Raw genomic sequence first — 22,595 nt, 5'->3', positions numbered from 1 at the left:
TGTGAGCAGTGTTCTTGTCCTCGTCGCCATTAAAAGAACTTCCAATTCCAATTATAATTAAAATGATTTAATGTAGATAGATAGACAGCACAGCAACAAGCACTGCACATCTCCAAAGTACCAGTGCAACTGAATACCTAGGAGTTAAACATTCTACACAGAGGTTCTAATGGAATTAGAACACTGAATAAAAGATAACATTTGTGAATGAACAGGTTTACTAAATGTAACACACCGCCCACCATCCTAATGATGCCCCTAGTACTCTGAGCGCTCTACCACTGCTAAACAGTGCTAACGTGTTTGTGCTCTTTCCCTAAAACATGGTAATATTGGCATGTTTAATTTACCTATTAATACCTAGTAAAGTGAACTACATGTGCCCAGGACCTGTATATTAAATGTTACTAGTGGGTCTGCAGCACAGGTTGTGCCACTCACTGAAGTAGCACTTTAAACATGTGTATTTGTATTTGTATTTGTATGGGATATTTCTAAAGCGCTAACTGTTGCTCCGAAAGGAGCATCCTGGCGCTGCACAAGTGTACAAACCAAATAACAAGATCTAAATGGCGGCCATTACAAAGCCATCTGGCAGACTAAAAATCCACGTTTTTAAATGCTTCCTGAAAGCAGTTTCCTGTACCTGATGTCTAAGGCTGAGGGGCATAGGACTGTAAGGGTCTTTCCTCCTTTGGTTTTGAGCTTAAATCTGGGAATATTGATTAGATTACCACCAGACGACCTCAAACTTCACAGGGGGTCATAGCGGATGAAACGTTTCGTAAGGTAACTTGGGCCTGTCTTATTGAGGGATCTAAAAGCAATTAGCAAGATCTTAAACAAAATCCTTTTATGTAGGGGTAACCAGTGAAGGGTCTGGAGAGCAGCAGAGGCAGAAGATCTTCTAGACTATTTAAGAACCAATCTTGCTGCAGCATGTTGCACGTTTTGCAGTTTTTTTTACGTATCTTTTTTAACTCCAGCCATTAAGCCATTACAATAATCTAGTCGTGATAATATCAAGGCCACTGCAACTGACTTTCTAGAGTCCGTAGGCAGGAAGTCAAAGAACTTCTTAAGCGATTTGATGAGACTAAAACAGCTTCCTGCAGTATTCCTAACATGTTGACCATGTGTTAGACCTGCCATTGCAGTCTGAGTGTGCAGTTTAAACCGCCATGTTGACCTGCCAAAATAAATATTTTTCCAGGCCCAAACCTTCCTTTTTATTACAAATAATTCACCCCTATGGTAGACCCCGGACAGCCCAGCAAGACATGTCATTTTTAGTTTTATATGTGGTGGTAGTGAAAAACTTGTTATTTGATTTTTAATACTGCAAGGCCTATATCTACTGTAGGATAACATTGTATTTGCCCTATTACACTTTATGAGCATAAATTTCAAGAAGGAAGGGATAACCAGCTTGGTGTCTCTGGAATTGGGATTTTAAATCCTAACTTATTGTGATCTCAGATTTTAAATCACAATTTAAAAATGCCACTTTTAGAAAATTGTCTCTTTTTTTGCCTTAGCTATTTGGTGCCTGCAGCATGTCTCTGGGTCACAAGACTGGGTGTGGGTGACAGATGGAATATGTGTATTCTTCCTAGACAGCCACACACAATGGGGAACTTAGGTGCGGCTGGATGGGCCATCACTGGCAGGATGGGTGGGAGGAACTGGGCCCAGCGCTACTTATGCTTGAATAGGCTGTGTCCTGTGTCCTGTGTCCTGTGTCCTGTCTCCACATAAAGGGCTACATACCCTCCGTAGTTAGTCTGGAGCCAGGGCCAGGAAGGTGGGGCATCTGTGTACTTCAAAGAAATTAATCTATAAGCTTCCCCACAACTGTGTATAAATACTGCACGTCAGACACAACCACATTTCTGGACCTGTGGATATTCTGCCAAGAAGAAGGACTACTGTGCTGTTACAAGGACTGCAACTCCACTGGACTGCAGCTATGAAGGAACTGCTCCATTGCTGTGCTGACCTGCTGTCCTCTTTCCTGGGCGAGAAGGACTGGACTTTCATCTCCAGAACCCAGAGTGACTTCAAGGGCTAGTTGGCTGGCCTCCTTATCTGAAGCCTTAGGGACATAACAGGCTTCCAGCAACCTTGCACATACACCTGGACTCTGCCATCTGTGAGTCTACCCTGCCAAGTGGTGCCACCCTAGTCTTGGTACCTTGAAAATGGGCTTGAGATGCTCTGCCAGCCTCTGTGGACCGAGGAGAACCAACACAACTCCTCTGCTGTGTGGCTCAACCCAGAGCAGACCTGATGAATCTCTACTGCTGCATGGATTGGACCCATCACAAAGACCAGCGTTGCATTGCAGCTCTTCTGAACTGCTGCATTGCCCGACTGCACAATGCATACTCAACAGAGGCCCCGTACCCCTAGTCGAGGCATCTTCGATGACGGACTACTCACTGCGGAGAAGTGTGGCTCACTGGTTAGAGGAGGCAGACCCTGAAGCAGAGGTCAGACCCGAGACCAGGGTTCAATTCCCGACACGGTAGGTTCTTGAGCCCAAATGTCCACGGACTCGATAATTCTCGCTTCGGTGCCTACTCGAATCACGGGTCAACTCTGGGCAATAGCTTGCTTAACCTCCACTACGGCCCCCCCGCGGCGGGATGCCTGGCTTTCACCTTGGGGATGCCCAGTAGGGGTTATCTCACAGGGAAAAAGCCAGGACGGGTTCCCAAAGCAAGCGCCTTGAGACCTTTCGGTGATAAGGTGCTATATAAGAACCTTTGACATTTGACATTTGACTGCAGCTTCACAGCTTTTCAGGACCAGCGCATCGCCAGGACCGTGTGCTTCATCCTTGAAGCCGGACTTTGCAACGCAAGCCACGTCGACGGGATTCTTGATGACGTCTGAGGCCCTCGCATTGCAGTATTACCACACCTTGGAACCGACACATCACTTGGACTGCACAATGCATCTTTAATGCGGATCCACACTGCAATCTGTAAACCAGTATTTAGGAGGCTTTGTTCAGCGGGCCTAAATGGATCCTTGTAGCCGGCCTGCGCTCCATCGTGGTCAGCCTGAACTTGTGACTTTGCCCCGGACCATTATTTAACAACAAGGGGTGGTGATGGACAGAGTTTCTGAATTAAGCAGAATACTCTCACCCAGTCAAGAGATCAGGGCTAGATCCAACACCGTTTTTTAGCTCACTGCACCATCCCAGTTCAGAACCTGGCTATATGAAAATTAGTCTGTTCCTGTCCCAGTGCATGATGGGAACAGGGCAAACCAAACTACCAAGCCAATTCTTACACTGGGAAGGAAACAAGCTTCCGGGGACCGTTTTCTGGCATTTCAGCCGTCGTCGGCCCGGCTTGCTTGAATCCTGATGGTGCAATGAGCAAGGGACTCACATCTGAGTATACCCTTCCACGCTTAGGGTGGACAAAATATTTAACAACAAGGGGTGGTGATGGACAGAGTTTCTGAATTAAGCAGAATACTCTCACCCAGTCAAGAGATCAGGGCTAGATCCAACACCGTTTTTTAGCTCACTGCACCATCCCAGTTCAGAACCTGGCTATATGCAAATTAGTCTGTTCCTGTCCCAGTGCATGATGGGAACAGGGCAAACCAAACTACCAAGCCAATTCTTACATTGGGAAGGAAACAAGCTTCCGGGGACCGGTTTCTGGCATTTCAGCCGTCGTCGGCCCGGCTTGCTTGAATCCTGATGGTGCAATGAGCAAGGGACTCACATCTGAGTATACCCTTCCACGCTTAGGGTGGACACAATATTTAACAACAAGGGGTGGTGATGGACAGAGTTTCTGAATTAAGCAGAATACTCTCACCCAGTCAAGAGATCAGGGCTAGATCCAACACCGTTTTTTAGCTCACTGCACCATCCCAGTTCAGAACCTGGCTATATGCAAATTAGTCTGTTCCTGTCCCAGTGCATGATGGGAACAGGGCGAACCAAACTACCAAGCCAATTCTTACACTGGGAAGGAAACAAGCTTCCGGGGACCGGTTTCTGGCATTTCAGCCGTCGTCGGCCCGGCTTGCTTGAATCCTGATGGTGCAATGAGCAAGGGACTCACATCTGAGTATACCCTTCCACGCTTAGGGTGGACAAAATATTTAACAACAAGGGGTGGTGATGGACAGAGTTTCTGAATTAAGCAGAATACTCTCACCCAGTCAAGAGATCAGGGCTAGATCCAACACCGTTTTTTAGCTCACTGCACCATCCCAGTTCAGAACCTGGCTATATGCAAATTAGTCTGTTCCTGTCCCAGTGCATGATGGGAACAGGGCAAACCAAACTACCAAGCCAATTCTTACACTGGGGAGGAAACAAGCTTCCGGGGACCAGTTTCTGGCATTTCAGCCGTCGTCGGCCCGGCTTGCTTGAATCCTGATGGTGCAATGAGCAAGGGGCTCACATCTGAGTATACCCTTCCACGCTTAGGGTGGACAAAATATTTAACAACAAGGGGTGGTGATGGACAGAGTTTCTGAATTAAGCAGAATACTCTCACCCAGTCAAGAGATCAGGGCTAGATCCAACACCGTTTTTTTAGCTCACTGCACCATCCCCGTTCAGAACCTGGCTATATGCAAATTAGTCTGTTCCTGTCCCAGTGCATGATGGGAACAGGGCAAACCAAACTACCAAGCCAATTCTTACACTGGGAAGGAAACAAGCTTCCGGGGACCGGTTTCTGGCATTTCAGCCGTCGTCGGCCCGGCTTGCTTGAATCCTGATGGTGCAATGAGCAAGGGACTCACATCTGAGTATACCCTTCCACGCTTAGGGTGGACAAAATATTTAACAACAAGGGGTGGTGATGGACAGAGTTTCTGAATTAAGCAGAATACTCTCACCCAGTCAAGAGATCAGGGCTAGATCCAACACCGTTTTTTAGCTCACTGCACCAGACCAGCTAGTCTAGATATCCAGTTTGAGCTTTGTGCTTTTTGATACTTTTTTTACTTAAATCTTTGAAAATGGTTTATCTCCAGTTCTACTTATTGGATTTGGCCTTTTTTATTTATTTATTAAAATATTACCCTATTTTTCTAAATCTGTTGTGGGCGCCTTTTGTGGTGTGTTTTGACTGTTTTACTTTCTGAAGTGTTGCACAAAAACTTTACATTTTGCCTCTGAGTTAAGCCTGAATGTTCTGTGCCAAGCTGCCAGGGGGTGAGCAGAGGTTCATTTGGAGTTGCTGATGCCTTACCCTGACAAGGATTGTGGTTGCTGCTTGACCAGGGCTCCTTCCCTCGTAAACCAACAGCCCAATTGTTCACACCATGTAACACATGTTCCCAGCATATTAGTTACATTAGGTTTGTGTAAAAACAACCTTTTTCTTGGCCATTTTTTCAGTGGCCAATCACCTTGCTTGGTGTTTAAGGCTGCAAATCACATATCAGAGGCACTAAGGGGCATATTAACCGCTGTTTTTACTCAAAACTAAGAGGCATATTAACAAGGGCATTATCTCCGCTATTTTGGCTTTAAAAGCCAAAAAAGCAGATATAATGTTTTCGCCCTATTTACAAGTGGGTGCTAACATGCATTAGCGCATGTTAGCACCCTTTTACCCAATGCCTCCCCTTACATCTCTAATGAGATGCAAAGTGGGCGTCACTGGGCATTACAAGCTTGCAAATATCGCTGATGTGCACATTGCGATATTTACAAGGCTGCCACAGCATTTAAGCAGCCGTTAGTTTTTGGAGCGTGCAATTAATCATGGCATCGGGGACACAAGAATGTAAGACTCAAGCTGAAACATTTAAATGCATTTTCTGCTTTTACAGAAGCTTAAGAAAAGCTTGAAATGTCCTTACCACAAGAAGTGAAAGTAAAGCCTTGTGGATGCCTTAGTGCTCAGTGGAGTAAACAGGAAGCAGGCTGGACATTTTATATGCGATGTCCCTTAACTGCACAATCTCGGTCCACTAAGAGAACATGAGTGACTGGAGAGCAACAGCCAGGTGGGAGCGGCGTCGGCCGATTAGATCCTGTTACTTTGGTTTCACACAGTAACAAGCCTTTGTGGCACTCAAGCTTTACCTGTAAACATCTTAAGCTAAAGCGCGGGTGCTGCGATTGCTTAAAAAGTAAAGAAATATAGGGGCACATTAACAAGGGCATTATCTCCTTCAAAAGCCAAACAGCGGTGATAAACTTTTTGCCCTATTAACAATAGGGTGCTAACATGCATTAGCGCATGTTAGCACCCTTTTACCCAACGTCTCCCTTTGCATCTCTAATGAGATGCAAATTGGGCATCACTGGGCAGTACAAGCTTACAAATATCGCGATATTTACAAGGCTGCTCAAGCATTTAAGCAGACGTTAGTTTTTGGAGTAAAACGCTGTTTTCGCCAAAAACTAACGTCTTCTAAAATGCAGACTTACCTATACCTAACACAGGGTCGTATCAGCAAGGTTATCGCCGTTTTGCAGGGAACAATCCTGGAAAACAAGCATTGTTCCATGGAAAACGGAAATATCCCCTCTATCGCTGGAATTTGTATCTCCTCGGTGATACGTGTTGTTAATAATGCGCTAACCGGGCGATAAATTCCAGAGATAGACGCCGATAAATAAAAAAGTGCTGAGCGCGCTTTGCGTTATTTATCACCGTCCTTTGATGATATGCCCCTAATATGTTTTTGTATTTTATACCATCTGTTCTGGGGCTCCAGACAGCTTTGCCCATTCTAGTAGCTGGCACCGAGGCTGCAGCCTCCTCCTGCTCTTCGTATTTGGCGACTTCTTTCGAATCGAAGGTGCTTAACTTTATGGACCACAGTCACTGAGGACTGCAAAGAAAACAAAGTCATTGTGTTCCATAAAATTCAAACGGCCGCATTTGTCTTTTATGTTTTATTTGTATCCAGTAAAAGTTTAAGCAGCTTTTAATTCCCACTCCGCCTCCCGACACTCTTTCGAACACAACAATTCTGCTAATTACTTTTAATTAGCATCAGATTGAGCAGATGAAGCCGTAAAGTGAACCAAGGTGGGTAATGCAGGAACTCTGCTCATTGGAGGGCGCCAGTGGTGGGGGGAGGGGTGGTGATGCCATGCTCTTGGAGGGTGCCAGTGTTAGGGGGAGGGGGGTGCAGATGTCCTGCTCTTCTAGGGTGCCAGTGGTGGGGGAGGGTTGCAGATGCCCTTGGGCAGAAAAGGTTTTATATGGCTGGCAGTGTCTTCCAGACACCACCAGCCATATTACGATGGCCGGATGCAGATGCCTTTCCATGGCGGCAATGCCGCCACTGAAAGGCATACGGGCTTTGCTTTGGGGGTCCGTTGCGGGCCCCCAGGGTGAAGGGGGATGGGGGGTGCACATGAGGGGTACCAATGGTACCCCCCTGCGTTTCACAGTACAACATGGCAGGCAGCAACATGCAATTTTGACATTGCGGCTGACGGTACTTTCAGCACCGTTGGCCGCAATGTTAAAAATGCGGGATGCCCCCGCCACTGTGGCGGGTGCATCCTAATTCGGGGCACGGTACCTCCGCCCTTGTGGCGGACGGTCCCGGCCCCAGACAGGATGGCAGACGGACTTTGTCCGTCCGCCATCCTAATCGACCCCATAGTTTTTACATTTTTCCCACATTTTCCCATTGTAATGAATTGTCCTTTTTTCCTTTTTACTTTTACAGACGACGTACGCATTTAAGCAATTTTTCTACAGTCAGTGGAGCAGCGCTGTCAAGATTGGAAGCAAGGAAGAGCTGCGGTCAGGTAAGACAAACTTTGGGCCTTATTTATGAGATCTACGCAACTTTTACGCCACTGGGGCGTCACTTTTTGTGACGCACTAGTGTTGTAACAAATGTGCCAGATTACGTCATATTTACAAAGTGACACATCTAGGGAGATGCGTCACTTTGTAAACCCCTGCGCCACATTATTCCTGCGCCAAGTTATAATGTATGCAAGGGGGCATTCAGAAACAAGAAAGGGTCATAGAAGTGATGCAGTGAAATCTTTGGGATTTCAGTGTGCCACTTCTAGGACGCAAATTTGTTAATGTCTTACGCCTCCCTCATGGCAGGCGTAAGACTCACACAGGCACATTTAACATGAGACTTGCCCATGTGAAATGACTCGTTCCTGGAGTTGCGTCACTTTGGTGATACACTACAGCAATGTGTCATTTTTGCGCCTACAGATACGTGAGAAACACTGACGCATCTGTAACTCCTTGCGACATGATGCGTCATACTGTAAATAGGAAGCATCATTGGTGTCGCAAGGAGGGTGCAATGGAGAGTGACGCATCGCTGTTTTCTCGCAGCGAAGCGTCCCTTTTCATAAATTAGGGTCTTTGTTTATATAATAGAGATTGTGGCTGGCTTACTTTATTGTAAGGGGAGAGGAGGGAGGTAGTTAGGCACATCTAAGTATTTGGAACTGTATTTTTATGTTTTAAACAACAATTTGAATCTTATACAGGTAGCAGTTGTACGCTCACATCAGGGTTATTGTATTTTTTACACTGTTGGTATAAAAGAAATGGAACTCTGTGGACAGAAGTATTAATCTGTATTTTAAATCAAAGAGTAAAAGAAGCAACATTTTTTATTAAACATTTTCGGGTGTGCCGCATTTTCTATTTTTTAAATGTGTTTTCATGGATCTTCGAGCACATGGAATTTTGGAACACACAGATGGCATGGATTGCCAAAACTAAACTTTTGGTCAATTTGGAGTATTTTTGTTAATGAGTGTTTTGATTAATGCTTGTTTTGGAAGCATTTCAACGTTTGGATTTTGGTTTTTGACATACCTTGGACAGAAAATCTTTGGAAAGAGGATTGCAACAATGGATTTGTGGTTGCATATTTTACTTTTTCAGGATTTATTTAATGGAACACATTTTTTTTAGATTACACACTTTTACATTGCAGTATTTAAGTTGCTGTTAAAAATGACAGTGCCAATTGGTGACTTTTCTGTTATTTATACACGTGCTTTGGATTGGATTGTGGATTACGGTTACACAGTTTAGATATTTGGGGAATTGCAGACTCCTGCTGGACTTTGGATTTTTTACAGAAGAACAATAGTCGAAGAAGGAAGAAAACTGAAGGTACGATCCCGTTTTTTATAATTTTTGTGAATTTTTTTTTAGAAGAAATCCAATTTCATTTCATTAAAAAAAATGCAAAACAGGCACGTAAGATTGAATAGGTGTTAGTAATAGTTAGAAATGTAGTATGTGAGCAATATTGTGTAATCAGTCTTAAGCCACTATAAACAAAAACTGTTGAATTTTCCCCAATAGTATCTCGGATATATCTTTAGTTCTTTTGGAAATTTGTGGATTCCGACAACCAGCCAATGATTGAGCTATTCTCTTTTCTTGGAAACTTTGCTCCTTCTTCAAAATTTCCCCAAAAATATAAACCTTTGGGTGTGGTTTTCCAATTGATTTATTGAAGGAGTTTTGCCATCCCTCTATGGCATTAGTGGTCTTTGCTCCTGCCTCTAAGCAGGTCTTGTAACAGTACCACCACTTGACAGGAAACCTTGGATTCCTTCTGCGACCCGACCTGCTTAGATGGCCAATCCAAGTGTCTTTGAAGTAATTTAGTAGGGTGCCCAATTTGACTTAATTTGTAGTAAAATAGTCTGATTCAGTAATTGATGTGTAGTATTCATCCATACAGTCAGGAGGAACAAAGTACAATGTTGTTAGTTTTTTAATAAAAAAATGTAGCTTACTGTCTGATATGTAATCCTCAACAAAGGATGTTTTTTGAATTTTTCTCCAATTTACCTGTGAAAAGTGAAAAAAACTTTGTTGAGTTTGGGTTTCGGGATACATTTTGGTTATGGTGTTAATCATTTATAATTCCAAATCAATTATCACTTTTCTAAGACTTTTGTTTTGTGTTTTAGATTTTAGCACTGTTAATAAATCAGTGTATGTTGAGGATTGCTTATCAGTGAGTAAACCTTACACTATCGGAACTACAGTGTTATTAATGTAGGCACGAATAGTGTATATTTGGGTAAATGGATGGGGTGTGGATAAACATCCCAACCATCATCCAAATATCCCCAGTCTCTAATTTTACTAGGTTTTTTGCTGTTTAGCAATACTAAGGTTTCATAAGTAACAGTGACAGTTAATTCAGGAGGAATGCTAATATCAGAATATGTTTGGGTGTTATATATTGGGGGCTACTTGCCTGTTCTTTTAGTTGTATACTTTGGGATTGTAGGCTTTGAGCTTGCTACGTGCATAGGAATGTGTTGTGATACCTCCCTCAGAACTGAGCCACAGGGTTCATTGGAAGTGGATGCAAGTTCTTTCATTTGATTTCACAAATCCACAGCTGGATGAGTGATTCATCATTAAAATTAAAGTGATGCTCCTGGGAAAACAATGGGCGACCATCCCCCCAACAGTCTGGCCTGACGTGTACGGAGAAATCCCTTCTCCGAAGCGTGAAATCAAAACCCTTGGAGTGTGGCTAGAACCTAAGCTCACCATGAAGACGCAAGCGGCCAAAACTGCGGGTACCTGTTTTGGGCTCATGCGTACTACCCGTAAGATTCTCCCCTTATTACCACCTGCTTCCAGGAAACTCCTTATCCAGGGACTAGTATTGTCTCGTCTGGATTATAGCAATATGGTCTACCTGGGAGCCCCAGAGGCCACATTGACGAGACTGCAGCGGACACAGAACGCTGCGGCACGTCTGCTCATGAACCTTCCCTCGAGAGTGTCAGCAAAACCAGCCCTCAAGGCCCTGCACTGGCTCTCTGTGCGCCAAAGGGTGGAATTCAAAGCCATGTGCACGACACACAAACTAATCAACGGATCTGGCCCTGCGATCCTCAGTCACCCCCTACAAAGCATCCAGATCCCTCCGTTCGGAGAATGAGCACTTAGCCAACATCCCCAAATTCAAAAGGACACGCACAGGAGGACGACGATTCTCGGTTCAAGCGGTCATGGGATGGAACTCCCTCCCACGCCCCCTCAGACTGGAATCCAGTTACCTGGTTTTTCGCAAAAAACTGAAAACGCACCTATTCCCGAAATAAATGTCCCTCCTCCCTTACCTTCCCTCAATGGATATCAGCCTTTTTACAGCGCGGGGATGCCCTTGGGTCACCAGGCGCTATACAAATGGCTAAATAAATAAAATAACCTCAAGCTCCATTGCAGAGGCAGAGTGGTTATGCTCGGTGGTACTTTCAACAGTGTCCCCTAGAGTAACTGCTCTACCTGTGCAATGGGATGAGTAATATTGTACAAACCTCCAATGACTCCTGGGCTCTGTTAGTCTCTCCTTACAATAAATGTGGTCAGCGTGTTATAGGAGTCGGTTTTCTCTTTGGGATTTGATATAAGTAGCTTGTCTTGCTGATGCTAGTTTCAAACTTTCACCTGGGAAAAAAAGTTTTAGGGGTTGATTATGATGTCGTTTATAAAGTATTCCTACTGAATCGCTCCTGGAATGCTTTCCGACTAATTTGGATTCAGGGAGTCCGACCGACTGATTATGATTGTTTCGAATACGATTCGGTTGGACTCCCATTGACTTCAATAGGAGCCTGTATTCGGACTGAATACATAGGCTCCCATTGCAGAAAAGGGTGGCTGGGGAAAATCGTGCACCCTATGGTGAGCACCCCATGGTGCCTGCTACAGTGTGCATGATTGCAAAGAGGGGTCCCTAGGGTATCCCCACTGGCCTCATTTGGAAGGCCCCGGGTGAAGGGGGGCCTTCAACAGACCCCCAAAGTCAGATTCCGACAGCCGATCTGTGTCAGAACAACCGATTCAGAAAGGCTGTCCGAATCTGATATCGAAATCGCTCGTTCAGAAATGCGGACCTTTGAATTGTACGAGACGGCTCCAAATGACTCAGTTCCTCAGAATGCCATTCGGAACTGGGTCAGAAAATCCAAATACTTTCCAAACATCGTAATCGGTCTTTCAGAAAGCTTTCTGAATCAGTCAGAAAAACAGGATTGGCACGATTCAGAGCCTTTCCGACTGACATCGCAATTGACCCTATAGTGTTAAACATGTTAGGTTATTGACATTCCAGTCCAAAAATGGTTACATTATATTGCTGTTAACAATTGCTTTTGTGATTACATATTGATTTAAGTTTTTAACCTGCAAAAAAATTGTTAATAGTAGTTGGGTTTTCAACTGAGTTTTTGAGGAACATATTCTTTGATACATTCTTTGTTTTGGGTTTTTACGACTTGTGACCTTTTCAGCTTGGTTTGAAGTTGAATCCTGTTATAAGAAAAAGAGTCATTTCATTTACTTTCAGTTGTAAATCTAACCTTGGTATAGTTGGCTTGACCATGATTATGCTCTTATAAAACTGTTTCTCTCTTGTGGTTGATGTTGGGAAGCTCTACAACAAAAAGGTGACTTTTGAGTTTGATTACCTTTCTGTTTAGATCAAAAAAATATTTTGGTTAGATTTTGTTGCATGATTTTTTTTTGTTTATTTTATCTGTGGAGGCTTTCTCATTGTCAAAGTACTGCTGGAGGTGAGGCTTACAATACAGATGATTGTTTTCAGTGTGTGTTAGAAAATGAATTATTGCTATTTTAAAATTTACAAATTTCATTTTTGATATAAAAGTCATGAACACATTCTCTAAGCCAATCAAATGTTTGAGGTAAGCTCCCTGTGGAGAATAGTGATTTTGCCCATCACGACTAACCAGCACCTTCCCTGAGCCAAGCATCCTGCGGAGTTAGAATAGTAATTGTGCTCCCACTACTGACCAGCACCTTCCTTGAGTCAAGCATCTTGTGGAGTTAGAATTGATGTTTTGCCTCCACCGCAATGCAGCAACTTCCCTGAGGCAAGCACTCTGCGGAGTTAGAAAAGTAATTTAGCCCCCATTTAGTGTCCAGCACCTTTACTGAGGCAAGCATCCTGAGGATTTTAAAAATTGATTTTGCCCACCATCCCTAACTAGCCCCACCCCTCAGGTAAGCACCCTGTGGAATTAGTATAATAATTTTGCCTCCCACCATTGATCAGCACGTTCTCTGAGTCAAGCAATTTGTGGATTAAGAATAGTCTTTTTTGCTTCAAATCACTATCCAGCAGCTTCCCATTAGGCAAGTACCCTGCAAAGTTAGAATAGTAATTTTGCCCCTATTTAGAGGCCGGTTACGATGTCAGTTGGAAAGGCTCTGAACGGCCTTCGGTTCATCCAAATCGGATTGGGAACCCACATTTTCGAATGACTCGGAAACATATCCGACCAACCGATTGCAATATTCAGAAACCTCTTGGTCCTTCCAACTCGTTTCTGATCGACATTAGGAGAAACCAAGTCAGTCGGAGCCAACTCATAGGGCTTTAAGGACCGACCAATGCATTACGATGTCGGTTTTGGAAAGCCTTTTCTAATCTGTCTGTCCGACATGGTTCAACTGTTGGAATCCCACTTTGGGGGTCCAAAGCAGGCCTCCCTTCACCCGGAGTCCTCCGGTTGGGGCCCGTGGGGGTACGCATGGGTCCTCTTTTTACAACCATGCATGGTGTGGCAGGCACCAAGGAGTGCCCGCCACAGGGTGCAGGGTTTTCCATGACCGCCCCTTTTTTCAATGGGAGCCTGTGTTGACAGTTGGAACACAGGCTCCCATTGAAGTCAATGGGAGTCTGACTGAACAGTGTTTGGAAACCTAATAGGTCTGTTGGACTCCTCAAATCCGATTCAGTCAGAAACGATTCGAAGACTGAGTCAGTCAGAATACTTTCCGACCAACATCGTAACAGGGCCCTTAGTGTCCAGCACCTTCCCTGAGGCAAGCATTCTGTAGAGTTAAAAAAGTGATTTTGCCCCCCATCATTAAGCGGCACCTTCCAATTGGTAAGCACTCTGCGGAGATACAATAGTCATTTTGCCCCCCCACAGTGACCAGTACCTTCCCTTAGTCAAGCATATTGTGGATTTAGAATCTTTTTTTTGGCCTCCAACCACTATCCAGCGGCTTTCCTGCGGTAAGCACCCTGAGGAGTGAGAATAGTAATTTTGCCCCATTTAGTGTCCAGCACCTTCCCGGAGGAAGGCATACTGTGGATTTAAAATAGTGATTTTGCCCCCCAACAGTAACCCGCACCTTCCCTGAGGTAAGCACCCTGTGGAGTTAGAATAGTAATTGTGGCCCGCATCAGTGACCAGCACCTTCCCTGAGTAAAGCATCTTCTGGATTTAGAAAAGTTTTTTTGCTTCAAACCACTATCCAGCAGCTTCCCTGAGGCAAGCACCCTGCGGTAAAGTTAGTATTGTGTTTTTTTACAATTATCTTTATCCAACACCTTCCTTGATGCAGGCATGCTTTGGAGTTAGAATAGTTACTTTGCTTTCTACCACTAATCCGCACTTTCTATGAAGAAAGCACCTTGCGGAGTTAGAATAGTATTTTTGCCCCCAACCCAGACCAGCACTTTTTTCTGTGGCAGGGACAGTACTACTGACTAGCATGTTTACTGAAGTAAGCAAGCTGTGTATTTCGTATTTTAATTTTCAAATATTTAACAGTATATATATATTTTTATATGTGATACAAATATTTTACATTGTACCTATAATATGTCATGTTGTGTGAGTATGGTCAAAATCTGTCAATGATTTAAAAACAAAATTTGACTTGTCATTTTTTAAGTTTTTACATTTATGGTCATTTGAAATATATTGAAAATATACACTTACTTTAGTTACAATATAGGTTTTGCCTTGTTGGATGTCTTTTTAAAAATATGCGAATATATGAAAAATGTAAAAAGATTTCTGGCACTTAAATAAATGGTCTTTTATCTACATGTGCTTCATTTAAAAGTTAGATTTCTTTTGTCAATAGTTGGCAGTATCTGTAGTCGCAGCAGGCAGTTTTGTACTGCTACTGTAAATGCGTGTGGTTACTAAGGATGTCAGTGCACCGCTGTGCACAAAATGGTGGATGGCTTAATTGATACATTTGGTAGAAGGAAACAAACATTAAAACGGAAATATGCTTTGAAATGTATTTTTCTGCATGATTCGTAAAGTGACAGACCGGGTATGTTTTATGTTATGTATAAAATTGTGTTGTTAACGTTTACATTGAGATTGGCAGACATTTTAGTTAGATGGTGGTCAGGCAGTGGAAATAGTGGAAAGACACCATTTTTTCAATTGTCGATAATAACTAGGATGGTTCGCAATAGTGCACAGACTTTAAATTTTGTTTTTTGGCACGTACATGCATGTTTGAGTAATTAATGGAATCTACTTTTTTATTTGTTGATTTGATTTGAGCATTTATAAAGTGCACACCTGCCCATAGGCATCTAGACACTAATACCAGGAAGTACAGTAAGGTTGCCAATGAGACTAAGTGTGAAAGGCTAGTTGCCAAAGAGCCAGGTTTTTTGTGCTTTCCTGAAGGCTAGAAGTGTTGGGCTGTTTTTTATACCAGTTGGGAGCATGTTCCAGCTTTGAACAGTCCCTACCAGAAAGCGTCTTCCACTCCAACCGGCTTTCTTAAACTTGAGTGTTTGTAGAAGTTTGCAGTGAGCAGATCTTAGATTTTTAGGCGGTATGTACCAATTCAGTTAGTTCTGCAGATAGTGAGGACCAGGCCCTTGGAGTACCTTAAACGCCAGCCATTGGGATTTGAATGTGATCCTCTTGTCCACTGGAAGCCAGTGCAAGGTTCTTAACTTGTGTGAGACTGGCTGAAGTTTCAGGATATCCGGTAGCATTTTGATGACGCTACAGCTTTGAAGGAGCTACGTTTGGACCCCTATGTACAGCGCATTCCCGTAGTCCAGTGTGGACAACGCTAGTGCTGTCTACAGGATTTTTAAGGTTTCTGGTGGAATAAAGGGGTGAATTTTCCTGATAATCTTGAGGATGATGAAAAATAATGAGGTGAGGGAGCTAATCTGGTTTTTGAAGGTGAGTTTATCATCAATGATAAAGCCTAGATGTTGTTCCTTATGCACAGGGACTGGAAGGCCTCCCAGACTGGACGGCCACCATCTAGGTGACCAAAATGAGGTCTCTGTGACCAACAGGAGAACCTCCGTCATTCCACCATTCAATTTCAGGCAGTTCAAACTCATCCGCGGATTGACCTGGGTCATACAGCGATTAAAACGATCCGCTGTCTTTTCAACATTGCTGGAAACAGACACTACTAGCCGTGTATCATCAGCAGAGGAGAACACTGGGAAGCCAAATTGCCTGATGATTTAGACAAGAGGGGAAACGTATATATTAAACAATGTAGGGCTTAGGGCCGGGCACTGCAACACCCTATGTGGGAGCGTAAACTGTTCGGAAGAGAAGGCTCTGGCCTCTAGCGAGTGAGCCCTATCAGAAAGGAAGGAGGACAGGAGTTTAAGGGTCATGCCTCTGATTCCTAATTCTGAGAGCATGTTGACTAAAATGACATGGCTCACCGTGTCAAAGGGCTCCAAATGATCTAGTAAAATCAAGGCGGCCTTCCCCCTAGCATTCAAAATTGATCTCAGTTCTTCTGTAGCCATAACCAGTGCTGTCTCTGCAGGGTTTTTTTTCTAACTCTAAAAATATTTTTTTAAATGTAGGAAAGTGTTATTGCTGCTTTTTTTTAAATTTATTTTTTTTACCTCAATTTTTTATTAATTATTATATGTGTTCATTTTACAAGGGATTATTATTATTTATGGTTTTGATATTCGATGTGTTGGTATGCATTGTAATGGTTGGTGTTGTAATGGTTATTTTTATGTATGTCAAACAATGTGCATGGTAATGCCTTTTGTTATGAAAATATGCGTTGTAATGGTAGTGTCGTCGTAAAAAACACATTGTAAAAGCATGTGTTGTAATGGTATGCGTTGTAACGTCATATATTCTATGTGCAGTCTCTGCAGATCTGAACTGTTTTTACTTGACCCATGGCTTTGTGCAGTCTCTTCAGATCCAAGCTGTCCTCTCTTGACCCATGGCTATGTGTACTCTATTCAGACCTGAGCTGCTCCACACTTACCTGTGGCTTTGTGCAATCTCTTCAGATCTGAGCCATCCTCTCTTGACTCATGGCTGTGTGCAGTCTCTTCAGATCCGACCTCTGCCCTCCCTTGAACCATGGCTATGTGCTGTCTCTTCAGATATGACCTCTGCCCTCCCTTGACCATTGGTTATGTGCAGTCTCTTCAGATCTGGTCTGCCCTCTCTTGACCCTTGGCTTTGTACAGTCTCTTCAGATCTGGTCTGCCCTCTCTTGACCCATGGCTTTGTGCACTCTCTTCTCATCTAAGCGGTACTCCCATGACTCATGGCTACTTGCAGCCTCTTCAGATCCAGGCTAGATGGAAGAGGAGGTCAAAGGATGGACACATTTGTCCTCGAGTGAGTGGAGAGAGGGGGTGACAGGGAAAGTGACAGAGTGATGCAGGGATAGGTGAGCAGAAAGTAAATAAAGAGAGAAAGTAGTTGGGGAGGAAACAAGAATATGAGTGAGCTTAGATGAAGACTAGGAAAGGCAGAGGTAGGAGACCAGTTACTGAATGTGAAGCCTGGAAGGAAAAGAATGAATCTGGAAGAAGGGTGTAAGAGAACCTTCGAGACTGAGGTGAGATATTTGGGAGAGTGAAGATTAGGCAGGAAGAGAGGGATGCTATAGAGACACTGAAAATTAGTGATCCAAGATATGGGTGAAGAACGTCAGGGGATTGAGATAAGACAAGGAATTGATTATTGCTTGCAAAACTCCCCCAATTAACTAGTTTGTTATAAACGTTATACATTTTTAAAACCTTTTTTATCTTTGTATTGATATGAGAACTTTTAAAAGATGTAAGAATTGAATTGTATACATTATTTGTGGTCCTCAGTAGAGTACCAAACCAAATAAAAAACTTGTTACTTGTTGTTACTTGTTGAGATAAGACAATTGAAGCCATGTAGGCTAAAGGGAAATGCAGATTGGGGTGATATTCAGAAAGGTAAAGGTCAGAAGGTAAGTGAGTGAGATGCAGGTAAGCATGAGACAGGGAGAGGTAAGTGTGAGCTGATGACAGTGATGAAGCTGGAGGGCAGAGGGAAGCTCTGGAGACAACTGAGAGCAAAGGGACACTGCAAAAACCCAAGGGCAAGTGGACCGAATAGGATTTTCTGATGCAACGTTGAGCAAATGAGAGGTGGGTGAGCTGTGGAAGATGAGAGGCGGAGGAGCTGCAGAACATGTGAGGGATGGAAGTGAGAGAATGAGAGGTGGGTGAGCTGCGAACAATGTGCGGGACAGGAGTGAGAGAATGAGAGGGGAGTGAGCTGCAGAAGATTTGTAAGATGGTAGTGAGAGAATGACTGGAGGGTGAGATGTGGAAGATGTGAGGGATGAAGTGAGAGAAAGAGAGGAGGGTGACCTGCGAACAGTGTGAGGGACAGAAGTGAGAGAATGAGAGGGGAGTGAGCTACAGAAGATGTGAGGGCCAGAAGTGAGAGAATCATAGGTGGTGAGCTGTGGAAGATGTGAGGGATGGAAGTGAGAGAAGGAGAGGGGAGTGAGCTACGGAAGATGTGAGGGATGGAAGTGAGAGAATCATAGGTGGTGAGCTACGGAAGATGTGAGGGATGGAAGTGAGAGAATGAGAGGGGAGTGAGCTACAGAAGATGTGAGGGCCAGAAGTGAGAGAATCATAGGTGGTGAGCTACGGAAGATGTGAGGGATGGAAGTGAGAGAATGAGAGGTAGGTGAGATGCAGAAGATGTGAGGGATGGAAGTGAGAGAATCATAGGTGGTGAGCTGTGGAAGATGTGAGGGATGGAAGTGAGAGAAGGAGAGGGGAGTGAGCTACGGAAGATGTGAGGGATGGAAGTGATAGAATTAGGGGTGGATTGGCTGTGGAAGATGGGAGAGAATGAGAAGTTGGTGGTAATTTGCGATTCCTTAATGCAATATTGCAATTTGCGATGGCTACTAGCATGGCATTTAGGGAATCGCAATTTTTTCAATTCCTTATAATGCGAGTAGGTTTCTGCTTACCTACATTGCACACAGCTAAATTGCGATCACGAACACTGAAATTCTGCGAATTTCAGCATTTGCGATCGCAATTTAGCTTGATACAGCTGACCCCATGTTCATTAATCCTGCTCTAATTCTAGTGCTTTTAACTTTAGTGGTGTGTTTTCAAAGATATTCCCAGGTCATGTGATATCATTTCTAGTGATGTCATTGGGTTCAACAGTGCAGTGACATCACTTCCACCACTCCTTCAAATTCTGCTCGATGTAAAAAGCTTTCTTTACCTCCTGAGGTTCCTGACATCAGAACCCCCTGCAGGGGTTTGCTGCCAGGAAACACCAGCCTCCCTTACTCTTGCATCTTTGACAAGAAAGTCTCCTTTCCTCCCTTGCATTCGCTGGAAACCCCCCCTGAGCGCTCGCTTTTCCATCACAATGTTCTCTGGTTTCAAAGCGCTCCCTCGACTCAGCCCTCGGCTCACCGACAGACTCTTTCCGGCTGAACGCAATGACGTCACTAATTAAACCTGATTTACAAACAGACATGATGAAATATTAGCAACAACTGTGACCAGAGCTCATTAAACGGGAGCAGCGAAGCTGACATGTAATCCCGCCAGATCTCAGGTAATTAAACCGCGACTCCTCTGTTCTGCTGCAGAATAAATAAGTGTTTCCAGCCCTCGAGCTCTGCTATTAATCTGAGGCTGAGACGGATGGCACATCATGCTGTCTTCCGCATCAGCGTGCACGGGCGCGCGCATCACGTGCGTGCACGGGAAGGGCCTGGTTTAGAGTTTGGCGGACAGGTTACTCCACCACAAAGGTGACGGAAAGTGCATGTCCAACAATGGGTGTGGCTTCCATTGGGGCAGCAGGTGCAGTGACACCGGGTTCTATAGCGGCCCATTCACCCCGGTAGCTGCTGTATTCCACAGTACAAACAGCAGCTTGGGGGCTCAGTTCCTTCCGTGCACTAGGGCCCATCACACACTGGCTCCGCGCTGTATCTACCTTATTACAACGGCGGGGTGGGCTTGTGACGCGGCAAATGGAATATCCCTCATGTTTGCTATGGAGTAACTCGTCCACCAGACCCTAACATTCACAGGAAACGTGTGCGCCATTGGCTGTTAGCTGGATCTGTACTGGAGCAAGGCTGGACAAGACAGCTGTCTACAACTCAACCAGCCGGGGCCGCCATATGCCCAGTGGAATACTTGGGTGGGGGGCACTTAGCGCTGTGCCCTGGAGAAGCAGAAGTTCACCTTTTGCAAATCTTCCGACAGCAGGTGCAACAGTGGGATCACCTTTCTTATGGTTCTGTCCTCCTTGCTGACTTCACGCACCATAATCTCAAGAGGCAGCAGCATTTGGATTATGCATTCCACTTGCTCCAACTTGTCCACCTCCGTCGTCATGGCTTTGGCAATATCCTTTGTAGTACGTAATTGTCAGCTGAAAGAAATATTTACCAATGCCAATGAAGAAGCAGCGGCTCTGATCAACAGTGGGCGATGCGGTATTTACATTACGCTGGCCATCACCATCATCACCATCACCATCATCACCATCACCATCACCACCATCATCATCATCATCACCACAAACACTTAACAATAGCGGCCCCATTAAAAAACAAACGATTTTGCTAGATATGAGACGTGAAAGCAAACTTGCTGTCCCTTCAGGACAGATGGGACTGACCTCTATGGGAGACAGGTCAAAAATCAAAATAAATAAAAATATCAGGTGCTCTGCCGGGGCCATGGGGCCACTCTGAATATATGAATACATGAATTAAATATTAGCTGGTGCCCCTCCAGGACTCAGGAGGCCCCTGTTGGAGGCAGTCAAACATTGAATACATTTTTAAACCATGGCGGGACTCCCTCCAAATTAAATTACATAATCGCTGGTGTCCCTCCTTGGCCGATTGGACTTCTGTAGGAGGCAGGGGAAGGCAGGCAAAATGTGAAAACACTAATTAAATAATTGCTGGTGTACTTCCAGGGCAAATTGGACCCCTACATCTGGTGTCTCTCCATGTCTCATGGCACCCCTGTGGGCTAAAGAACGGTGATGGATTAAACCCAGATCTGTTGCTCAGACGTGAGTCCCTTGCTCACTTTGCCACTGGATTCAAGCAAGCCGGGCTGAAGACGGCTGGAATGCCAGAAACCGGTCCTCGGAAGCTTGTTTTTGGTCCAGGGAAGACATGGCTTGGCAGTTCGGGCTGGACTGTTCCCATGAGGCACAGGGTCAGAGCTGATTTGCATATGGCCCTGTCTGAACTGGGGTGGCAGAGTGTGCTAAAGAATGGTGATGGATTAAACCCAGATCTGTTGACTGGGTGTGAGTGTTTGATTGGTTCAGATGCTCCGTCCATCACCACCCCCTTTTGACCTGCTTTGGCGGCAGGGGGAAGCACGCAAAAATCTAAGAAATATATCAAAAACAACAACTGTGAACTTCAGAATACTGCAATTAGCCACAAGGATGGATAAATATATCAGGTAATTATATTCTTTTCGAATGCGCTGATGCTAAAAATAGCTGCCTAGCGCAAACACAGACACCCTTGCACTACGGCAGGGAATCATCCGTGCAATGCAGGCACCCTTGCCAAGGGTGTCTGTGTTGCTGGGAAGGATTGTTTATAAACATAAACAACCTTTAAAGGCGATCAGCTCTTTCTATATGTGATGCAGACATAGAAAGGCCTAAAGCAGATTAGGCCCAAAAAAGAAAAACACACAATAGTATAAAGGCAAATTTTGGACAAAAATTCACCAAAAGGATATGGAAAAATGTTTATATAACCCCAGGCCTCCACCATCACAAAATTGTACAAACATTAACCCTTAAAAAATGATAATCCAAAATGCTCCCCACTCCAGAATTCCATGACATCCAGCAATAAACAAATAAAAAAAGAAGAAAAGAAAACAAACGTTTTAAAAACTATTGCATTGAACTTGAGTTTCTCCCAAAAAGGAAAAGCTCCATGGGCTTTAATGCAGCAGAAATTGAACATAAAAAGAGAGTGATGTGTTCCCTTCAAAATCCAAGTCCAAAATGACCAAGGGCAGAACAAAGCAGAGGGCGGAGTCTCCAGGACAGGAAGAGGAAGTTGTTACTGTATGAAGAGCAGCCTCGCAGTCTAAGAGTTTTCTTTAAATATAATTGCAGGAAAGAATTCAGTTTAGGTGATGTGTTAAATACCCCTCAAAACCTGGCATTTAGATCAATTCTTTACGAAACAAAGTTAGACATGAAGGGGCAGATTTACAAGGCCCTTGCGCCACTTTTGCGTCATTTTTAAATGGGAAAAGTGACGCAAAAGTGGCGCAAGGGGGTTGTAAATAAGCCCCAAAGTTTTCTTTTTGCGCAAACTTTGATTGCAGGTGAAATGTTGTTAACTTAAGAAGGTTCACATTCTATTTGAAGTGTTAAATTAACAAAAAAGCAACACTTTGCAGAAAACAATTAATTTTTCACCCCTTAGTTTATGGATGAATTATTATTTTTTAAGCATTTCGAGATTGTAATGAGGCATTTTAATGTT

This window comes from Lissotriton helveticus, chromosome 11, assembly GCF_964261635.1.
Source record: "Lissotriton helveticus chromosome 11, aLisHel1.1, whole genome shotgun sequence".
NCBI lineage: Eukaryota > Metazoa > Chordata > Amphibia > Caudata > Salamandridae > Lissotriton > Lissotriton helveticus.
This window is presented reverse-complemented; position numbering follows the sequence as displayed.